The sequence below is a fragment of the Pleurodeles waltl genome, chromosome 1_1 (genome assembly GCF_031143425.1).
Source record: "Pleurodeles waltl isolate 20211129_DDA chromosome 1_1, aPleWal1.hap1.20221129, whole genome shotgun sequence".
Taxonomy (NCBI): domain Eukaryota; kingdom Metazoa; phylum Chordata; class Amphibia; order Caudata; family Salamandridae; genus Pleurodeles; species Pleurodeles waltl.
This window is the reverse complement of record NC_090436.1, coordinates 966,419,195-966,430,025: the sequence shown is the minus strand read 5'-3', so window position 1 is coordinate 966,430,025 and position 10,831 is coordinate 966,419,195.

Sequence of the window (10,831 nt, the reverse complement as noted above, 5' to 3'; positions counted from 1 at the left end):
CAAAAGCATAGAAATTCAGCTCTTAAAGTTAACTCAAGTAATTATAACTCATGCTTAAAGGTAACTATAACTCACATCCTTGCCATGCACTGCTAGTTTCTCAACACATTACATCAGTCATGACATCATCTATAACATCATTGATAATATAAATAAATGCAACGTTTGCTGTAAAGTTATTGATGAGGAAACTGTGCATGGCGGGGGCGCGAGTTATAGTTGCCTTAGGGCACGACATATAGTTACTTGAGATAAGTATAACTGCTGAATTTCCATGGTTTTGTGTATGTATATTCTGAACCTAACCTTTTTTTGTGAGTATATTACCTGGTAGAGGTTGCCAATAGGTAGTTATAGTTAGGACCTCGTTTCTATATAAAAAAATTTTTTTGTTTTGCTAATAACTTTGCTGCCGGCTTGACGAATCTTCACAAAATTTTCTAAAAAAACGTTCACGCTCACATCAGCTGCTGTCTGGAAAGTTTTGATGTGATGCGTTGGGGGGGCAGAAAAAAGGAGGGTCCCAAAACGTGTTTTACCCATTCATTTTTCCATAGGGATTTTGAACAGCTACTAGACGGAATTACACTAAGTTTAGCAGAAAGGTAGCTCTTGGTCCAGAAAGAGCCCTTTTTAGGGTCGGGCGCGCAAGCACTCCAGCCTGTTGTAATCTCTCTGTGGGATTTTAACCATGCCCACTACTGCTATTTATTCTTTGGTGTGCTTGTCTTAAACGCTTCATTTTTTTTGGTGCATTTTGTGAAATGTCCCTCCTTTGTATGCTGAGTTCCCTCTCAGGCAATTTCACTAAGTGAACATTTCTGTTGGCCATCACACTACGTCACGCTTCCTCCTGTTACAGCGTGTGATGGGCCCTCCTCCGGTTTCTGTTTGCCTTTCATCCTAGCCGCGATCCTTTCTAGACATTCACGCAGGGAGCCAATAACTCTTGCGCTCATGGCGGCTGTGGCACTTTGAATTGACTTGCTTATGATAGTTGTTTTACTTTTCATTTTTTAATTTATATAGCAAGAAAAGTCCAGTTAGGAATTTACAACGCTAATAGCTGTAACTCAAGCAAACGCGAATCGCATTGCATTACAAACGCTTGTTGTTATTTGATGTCAAATAGTTTTTGAGAAACTTAAGGAAATCCAAATTTGATATATATAGGGATGTGAATGATTTGCAACCCCTCCTGATCTCATGCTGAGATCTGATTGGCTGGCAACACTTCAACAAGGAAGTGTTGTCAGACATGTTGTGACTCAGCTTGAGCCAAGACAAAAATGTAAAAAAAAAAAGAAGAAGGGCCAGGTTACAGACACCCTGACCCCTTAGCTATGGTCCTGGGGTCGCAAAGGTGGCGGATCAGTGGATCAGGCAAAACATTTTTTTTTAAATGAAGCGTAGGCTCCCGCTCTTCATTTCTTTCAAGCCTCCGAGTGGGCTAAATCCAGAGGGCAAAGTTGATTTGTAACGGGAGCCGCACCCCCCCACCCCACTCTGCAGCCCCGGGGAGCATCACCTCACGGGGCAAACTGAACCCCCTTAGCCCTGGGGACCACCACCTCCCTGAGTCTCTTATTTGCTGGAGGAGGTTTTATGGAGCCACTGATGGCCCTGGGGACTGCCACCCCCCAGGCCCCAGTCCTGCTATGTCCCGGGCTGCCCATGCCCTGGGATATAGGTGTTTGCTGTGGCTTGGCTGCAGCTTTGACAGCTGCAGCCAAGTCACAGCAAACACTCTGTTTTTTTGACAGCAGGAGCTATCAGACAGGTTCTGCTGTCAAAAAGCAGAGTTTTCATCACTGCGCCCTGCATTCAGATATGCGTGCAGGGAACAGAGATAAAAGTTTTGCTCCAGCAACACCGAGGTACTGCTTAAAGAAGTTGCCTGCTTCCTAGAGCAATGCAACCACCGGGAGGCCTCATAGTATAAAATAAATTGAAAAAGTAGTCAGGGTCCATTGAGGAGACCTTGAGGTTTTCCCGTGGTCCCAGATAGACTATAAAGGGCTAAAATAAATATATATAAAAAAGTTAATAAACAGCGCAAGTGTGAAGGTCACAGACCTTCACACTGAGCATTGAGAGTGTGAATCCAGGTGTGTTCCTGGTCATTTCCCTCCTTTTATTTTTTATTTTTATTTAAGGCTCATATTGAAAGGTGATCTTACTGCTTTTAAATAACAAATACATTTTCTTTTCAAATTGTGCAGAAGTATCTCATTCTAAGTACATCATACATCAAAGCCTAAAAAACTCTCTCTCTCTCCCTCGCACTCTCCTTCTTTTTCTCTCTCTTTTCTTTCAATGTCTTTCTCCCACTCACACACCCACTCAGACACTTATGCACTGACTGACAGACCTACTCTGACACTCATGCACCCACTCACAGACCCTCTCAGATCCTCGTGGACCCACTCACAGCCCCACTCAGACCCTCACACACCCACTCACAGCCCCATTCAAACAGTTACACACCCACTCACAAACCCACTCAGACAGTTACACACCCATTCATAGACCCACTGACACCCTCATGCATCCATTTACAGACTTGCGCACACATTGACGCACCCACTAAAACCCTGATAAACACACTCTCACACCCAGACACTCTCACAGACACTCTCACACCCAGAATACACCCTCTCACACCTAATCCTACACCCAGAGAGGCTGTGGCCTACTCCTGCCACGCATGGCAAAAAGGCTGTGCACAGTATTGGGTTGGGTGGTTAGGAGGCTAGGGAGGTTGGCCACTGCTTCGGCCATGCGGCGGTGGTTGGATGAATGTATAGGAATGACAATTATTATATGTTAAAAAAACATAGAAATTCACTTAAAAAAACAAAGGCTACAGGGACACTATACTTAGGAAATAAAATGATAAAAAACATAGAAATTCACTTAAAAAAAGCAATGGTTACAGGGACGTTATAGTTAGGCTCACATTTTAAACATACCAACCATAGAAATTCACCAGTTATAATTAGAATTATCTCAAGTAACTATAACTCATGCCCTAAGGTAACTATAACTTGCACCCTTGTCATGCACAGTTTTTTCGTCACAAATGTTACTAAAAATATTACATTGATATTAACAATGATATTATCAAAGATGTCATGAGTGCCGTAATTTGTGGAGTAATTAGCAGTGCATGGCGAGAGAGTGAGTTATAGTTACCTTAGGGCACGAGTTGTAGTTACTTGAGACAACTCTAGCTATAACTGGTGAATTTCCATGGTTTTATATGTTTGATTTGTGAGCATAACCATAACGTCCCTGTAATCTTTGCTTTTTTAAGTGAACACACACATATATATATATATATATTTATTTATAATGCACTTGCCTGCAAAGTAAAATACATAAAAATATACCTGCAATGTACGCACTCCTGATTTACTTACCTGCAAAGTAGTCACACGAAGTAAAGACTGTGATATGGTGGAATTACAACTGTGAGAGCCACTGGGGTTCTGCAATCATTTATCCCTTTCTTTAGCAAGACTTTATCTTCTTTAGGATTTAACTGGTCCTGAAGGGATGAAGATAGGAAAACAAATGTCATGTTGCTAGAAGGAGATGCCACATGTTGGATCTGACCTGTGGCTAAGCCCCCAAAGGTCCAATTATCTACGTTAAAATGCTAAATTCGTTTCTGTGAGGAAGTCCAGCCTCATCCTTGTTGTTAGCTTGGCTTCAGAAGCAAGACTTTTCTCATAGAAAGGCACATGGTGCACATGTAGTAGGTAAACAAAAGAACAATATACTTAAGATGAAAATGGGTGTAAACGTCCTAAACCACGTTAGGTATACCGAGGAGTTAATATGTAAAATGCCAAACATATGAAGAGCATCTGTTGAAGGGAACAAGTGGTTTAGCAATATGATTTCTAATGAACACAAAGAGCAAAATGAGAATGTCTTTGGGAACGTAAACAGCTTTAAGAGAGATGTATTCAAGCTTTCTTCTGATTTGTTGAATTTACCCCATTTCATGGTAAAAAATACCTTGCTAAAACGTGTCCAAACGACTAGTTCCTCAGACAGCAGTTTGTGCTTTCTGGTTGCAAGAGCTTCTTAACAACTCCAATAGAGGCCACAACAAAACTTCCAATGCAACAAGGACAACTTTCTCTGTTCAGGGAATGCCGTTTGCACTCCACAAACACAGTAGAGAAACAGCAGACAGGAGAAATATATATTTGTATTCGGTCCACTGTTTTTCTTCTAAGCATCCATAGTTCCTATTTAAAGTTTGCAACCAGGCTCCACTGGCAAACAACACAAAGGAACCTATTGCAAACATTTAGGCGGTCATTATAAATATGGCAGTTCGGCCCGCCATGCCGGCAGTGGAGGCTGAAGCCGCCAGCCGGCATGGCGAGCCGAACCGCCACATAATGAACAGGATAACAGCCGCCAGGGGCAGCCCTCACCCACCGCCATGCTCCCGCTGCCAGGCAGCCTGGCGGCGGGATGAAACACCATCTGCCAGGGTAGCTGCGCTACCCTGCGTATAATGTTTCATATGCCGCCAGCCTTTTCCTGGCAGCATATCCCGCAAGGAAAAGGCTGGTGGAGGGGGTGCCCCGGGGCACCCCTGTTATGCCCCTGCACACTGCCCATGCACTTTGCATGGGCAGTGCAGGGGCCCCCGTGCAGGCCCCCGTCGCACATGTCACTGCCCAATTTACGGGCAGTGATATGCGCGATGGGTGCTGCTGCACCTGCCGCACCCCAACGTTGGCAGCGGCTCCTAATGGAGCCGCCCTTAATGTTACAGCCGTGTTCTCTTCCAGGCCGGTGGGAGGAGACACTGTCTCCGCCCACTGGCCTGGCGGGGAAAACTTTATACGGCCGGCGGGTTTTCCAGGGGGCTGGCGGTCGATGAAAAGACCGCCAGCCTGAACACGGCGGGAAATCCCGCCGTGTTCAAAATGAGGGCCTTAGTCTCCATCTGTCTTCTCCTGGTATATTGTTGTGTTTTAGAAAGCTCCAACCCATTGTAATTTTGGTGCCTTCATTATGAACACACGCATGCTTGGTGGCCTTGGTGCTGTGGTGTCTTTCATTTTCACATATTTGTTGAGCTCATCCCCTGGATGAAGAGCTGTTGCATAGTTGGATCCATTTCATTACTAAGCCCTTTTCTAGATATAGCGGTGCTGCAGACTTGGATGTGTTCCTGCGCGGAGTCCCTCTCTAGGATAGCGCAGTGCTATGAAGTTAAATCTGTGCCTCCCAGAGGATTCTGCTTTTAGTGCATTTTCAGGATACATAGGTGCTGCATATTTGGATTTACCCTTGTAACACACCGCATCTGGATATGCAGAAGCTGTCTAGCTGGAGTTTTCCTTAGCAGCAACCTTTTTGTGGCTTCTCTTAGCAGTGCTCAGGAGGGTGAACGACTTGGTTCTTATGACTCATTGGATGAACATTACAGGCTGTTTCCCATTAAGTATCCTAAACTTCAACATTACTAATAGTATATCCTCACACTGGCCCTGAAGAATAATTTCTCATAACATATGTACATTGCATACTGGTGACCAGGACTGTTTTAGAGCCCAAGATAGCTTGAGCATTGTTTCATGAAATGTACAAAATTGATGGTGGTTACTAACCGCCATACCATTTCCAAACATTTCCCTTTGATTCTATGTAACATCAGCTTCTCGACTGTAGGATCTAAGGGCCTAATTTAGATATTGGTGGAGAAATCCTGCATCACAAATGTTACGATATCCTGTCTGCGGTATTATGATCTAAAAAGTATATTATGGGATCGTAATATGGAGAAGTGGATATCTGTCACTTTTGTGACAGGGTTATTCCCTCTGCCAAATTCTAAATCATGCCCTAAATCTCAGTTTAGAAGGATCTAGATTAGTTATAGGATCATTGGCAGAAAGCAGGTGGAACAGATGCACAGACAGAGCACCACATAGGGAGGGGAGGCTAGAGTAAAATTCAAGGTGAGAGAAAAGTACCTAGTAGACTAAAAAGGAGTTCTAGAAAGAGATGGGCAAGCAGGAAGGAAAAAAGGCACAAGAGAAAAATCCATGGAGGTGGTGTGAGAGGAAAACAGAGCAAAGATCTAGGATGGAGCGGGGAGGAGGAAGATCTAGAAAAGCACCACATACCGGAGCCGAAGAAATAAAAAAACAGGGGATAAGATACAAAGTGAGGGAGAGATGGAAAAGTTCATAGGAAGTGAAGTGAAGGAAATAGATAAAGAGAGCTGAGAGGGAAATTGTGTGTTGTAGACAGGGTGAATAACTGAGAAGATAGGTTGCAGAGAATGAAGGAGAGGGTGAGAGAAGCGGGGAGTTCTGGAGAGAAAAAAGAGCAGGAGAAAGAATGGAAGTGGTAAAAGAAGAGGAGGGAGAGAGGCAGGGAAAGAGGAAGAGAGTGACTGGAGTGATATAGTTACAATTAGAGTAAATGGTCATTACAAAGCAACATAGGGAACGAATGTTTAACATTGAAGACAGGCAAAGAGTGACAAAGCCTAAAGAACCAACCTGCATGGGCATTGAAGAGATACATATTAGCCCGATTAACGTATTAATAGCACTGTTTTCTGAGGCTGGGGAAATCAAAAGTTTGTTTCGCATGGGAAAATCCAGCTATCAGAAATGATGATTTTGTTGGCAAGGTAATACAAGATGATAAGATGGACAACTGTGTATGCAAGGGAGTTCCCAGAAAATAAAAAAGTCCACGTTTGAACCATAACTCTATTGGCAATGCACAAGTAAAGTTAGACCCTACCTTAAGGAATTCGTTTCAACCTTCCATTTATCTTTCCTTCGACCCATAAATCATTTCATACATCCATAAATGCTTCCATCTAGCCTTTACTCTTCTAATTATCATCTCTTCCTTCTTTCCTTTTGTAGCTCCGTCCTTCTGCCGTTTCCTCCTTTCACCCTTTCTTCCTTCCAACATTTCCTCCTTTTACCCTCTCTTCATTCCACCCTTCATCCCTGCTCCCCTTCGTTCCCCTCATTGTTCATTTTTTCAGTCCCGTTCTTACTTTTGTCTTTTTTCACGATTCTCCCTCCTGCCCTAGCTCTCTGTCTGCCTCTCATTTTGATTTTGTTCCTCTATGAATCATTTTTGTCCATCTGTGTGTCACTCAGCTCGGCACTCTTGTGCCACTAATTCTCAGCTCTGGCAGTGCATACCTTTACAATAGTATTTGTCTTCAGTTCTACAGGCAGAAGACATCCATAAGTACTAGTCAACATTTAGTTTGGCATCCCATCAAGTACAGTGGCAACCTCCACTTTTGCTGCTAGAGTGGGGAAGGGGGGTCTCAGCAGAATATCGCGCTTTTACCATTTGCAAACAAATAACGCAATAGGCACTTTTGTAGAAATCGTGTGAAATTTACAGAATTGCCTGCGAACCTTGGGTAAAAAAAAATAACATAGGGTTGATACTATCTTTACTGGCTCTGGGCTCCTGCTGAACAAGTAATGGAGGTGTGAAACAGCCTAGCAGGCAGCAGAGGTATTAACTTTATCTGTTGCCTGCCTTTCAAATGCAATGAGTCCCTTTCTGTGCAAGTAGCCTGCAGCCCGCCTCACACCTTTGTGTGCCCCTGGACTCTGCAGGTTATTGAAAGGCTCCCCTGCCCTGCCACCCACCCTCTGCTGCACTCCTCTCACTTGGGCTCCCTCTGGTCTCCAGTTAATCCCTAACTCCCATATCTCCTCTTACTTGTGGCATTTTCAAATGCCGCCAGACTCCACTGTCCCCACCCACCGCCCGAACCCCTGCTGCCCTGTCTGATGTCAGAGAGCAGGTTTTGTGCTGTAATCTGCTCGCTTTGGCATCAGACACCCTAAAAATCGAGGCGCTGTGCTGCTGGAGCCTCAGCAAGATTAGATTGTGACACGACACGGTCCCCAGCAGTGACAACACAGGCTTTGCAGTATTTTTGTGGCAGTCACATTTTTAGCCAACACAAAAATACCTCGAATTTTGAGGTTTTATGCTGCAAATTTTGCTTTTTTTGGCCGCAAAATTTACCAACCAAAGCAGCAAAATCCTTGGTGTTCTAGTAGTTAAAGCTACTGTTTGTGTCAGACAGATCATATTGAAGAAACAACTCGTTTCTTTGGATAGTCAGTGAAGAGAGGTAAGGATCAGATTTTTGGGGTCAAACCAACAAGTGGCTGAGACCAATGTGGTAGCAGAATGTTGCATGGCTCTCACAAGATCTTTGGCCTTAACAGTCTCACAACTTTCATTCCAGTTCACTTTAGCAACCTGTTGTACAAGGCACATTAGGCACATGTGATGCTGCCATGACTGTTGCTTCACTTTTAAATTTTAATTTTTAGATTGATAGTTACATTTTGACAAAACCTTTTTTTTAAGGTCGGGCAGGTGGTAAAAAATTACAATAATTACGGTGCATTTTTCTTAAAGATAGTATTGCTTGTGAAGAGCGTGAAAATCTGTAACGACGTGTGCAGGTTTGGATTCCCAATTTGCGCGTTCATGAAGCTTTTATGACAAAAGTTGGAAATCCCTCTTTACCTCCATGTTTGTGTGCTTCTCAGCTTCACACCAGTAAATCATTACAGCCTGCTTCAAAGGGTTTTAAGGTCGTTTAAGGCACAGGTATAGGTCTGAATTAAAGTCTCATTTCAAAAGTGTGATTTACATTTATGATCACTCAAACTTTGATTTAAGGAGGCAAGCTCCGACATCTGAAAACAGAATCAGATCTGAGGGCTTTTCCAACCTATAATTACACTTAATATTGGTAGAAAATATTCCAATATGGAGGTCTTTCCGGTGTGGTAGTTCAGTGCTTTGGGATAACGTAGGTGTTTCAAGGAGAGGAACATCAGAGTAATGATTACTAGAGTGGTAAATATCAAGAAATTCCTAACTGTTTTGGTATTCACAAACTTGCTCAATAGTCTTCACATCCAACTTGAGCACTTAACTCTTGAGCCAAAAGCGGAAGGTGCAGATATGCAAAACGGTTTGAAAAGAATTCTGGTATTAGCAGGGCATGTAGGAGAAAGGATTTCTCCATCAGGAAAAAAAATACAAAAAAAGATAAATGTGCAAATTTACTTCTGTGTTCAATCATTAGGATTAAGGGCCTGATTACGAGTTTGGTGGTCTATTGACAGCCAAGGCAGCGGTGGCGGTCTGACTGCCATGGGGTTGGTGGTCAAACCACTGTATTATGATGCACGCGGTTCCATAGAGGAAAGACCAACGCGCCCAGCTGGCACCGCCAGGCAACGCAGACCACCGTGGTGGAGAGATAGGCCAATGAGGCCATCAGAGCCATTGTTTCCGCTGGACAGATTATGATATTGACTTCCGCTAATGTGACTGTTGTGGTCCAACCACCACATCCCAGCTGGCAGAAACAGAGACATGAAAGGCAAGAATTCACCTGCAGGCAGCGCCACATGTCCTGTGCTGCCATGGAGGTGATCATACATGTCCTGCTGTTGCTGCTCCACATAGATGGAGTACCATATCTATGTCACCGTGGATGCAACCGATGGTAAGACCACACAACTACCTGTGAAACCCAACAACCGATCGATGTGCAGCAATCCAGCTGGTATTTGGATTATGCTGCGCGGATCAAGTGCACATTTTGTGCCCTGGATTGGAGTCATTCTTAATGAATGATCTATACACAACTACATGACTCCCGCTTTCGGCAGGTCACTGACACTGCACCACCACACTCCACTAAAAGACATGTCTGCACATCCCAGTTTCAGGGACAGTAAGGTGCACAGAACATTGTGTCACACAACAGCAACACCACATCAACATCACAAATAATTAAACAGACACCCTCACATTGCTCACACGCCATGGCCTCTCAAGACATTGAAGACACATATGTATGGATGTGTCATTTAATCCAAACACACATTCTATAAAACATCCCTGTAATGGACCCATACATATCAGCCACATTGCAACACAATGCAAGGTCAATGGGATGCAAAATATTTTGTGAGGCAAATATCGGAAGCTCACAATGCAAACAATACTTGCACAATAGGGATGGTGGCATCAGGGGCACTCCAGGAAGGATGCTGCCCTAGGACACACTCACTTTGCACATCCCCCTAAAACACCATTTGCACAGGAACTGGCCCTTCATGTATCTCAGGGACAACCAATAGTAGAGTCAAGTGACATTCCAATCTGCAAAATGTGTACGTGCAAGTCAAGAAAGCAAATACAACAGCAACAACATGGGCCACACATGCAGATGAAGTCGCTGGAAAGTACATATGGTCAGTCAAATGTAAAGGAAGGTAGCACAAGTGAACACTTTTCATGGGTGGACAAATAGAACTCTAGCTTGCACACATAAGACAAATGTCCAATCTACATCAGGGGGACAAATCTAACACAATACATGCTGACATTGGTCAAGCCAAAATGAAATACTTACCATATCAAGCAAAATACAATGCAATGACACCTCAATTGGATTTCTACCCACATATCCATCCAGTGAACAACTACCCTTGTCCTGGGTGATATCAGGACTGCCTACAACGTCAGATCCTGTCAACCACAGTAAATGGATCAGCAACACGGCTGAAACTCACATTACTTTAGCCATACAACACAAATTACACAGGAACAACAAAAAGGTAGAAAAGTAACAGCAGAACAAATGTGTACCCAAAAAACAACACCTTGGGTTCCTTAAGATAAACCAAAGAAGATCAAAGGCCAGTCCATAGGTAAGTGTATGCACAGTATTGTGCACCAGCTTGACTCTGATCACTGCCAGAGG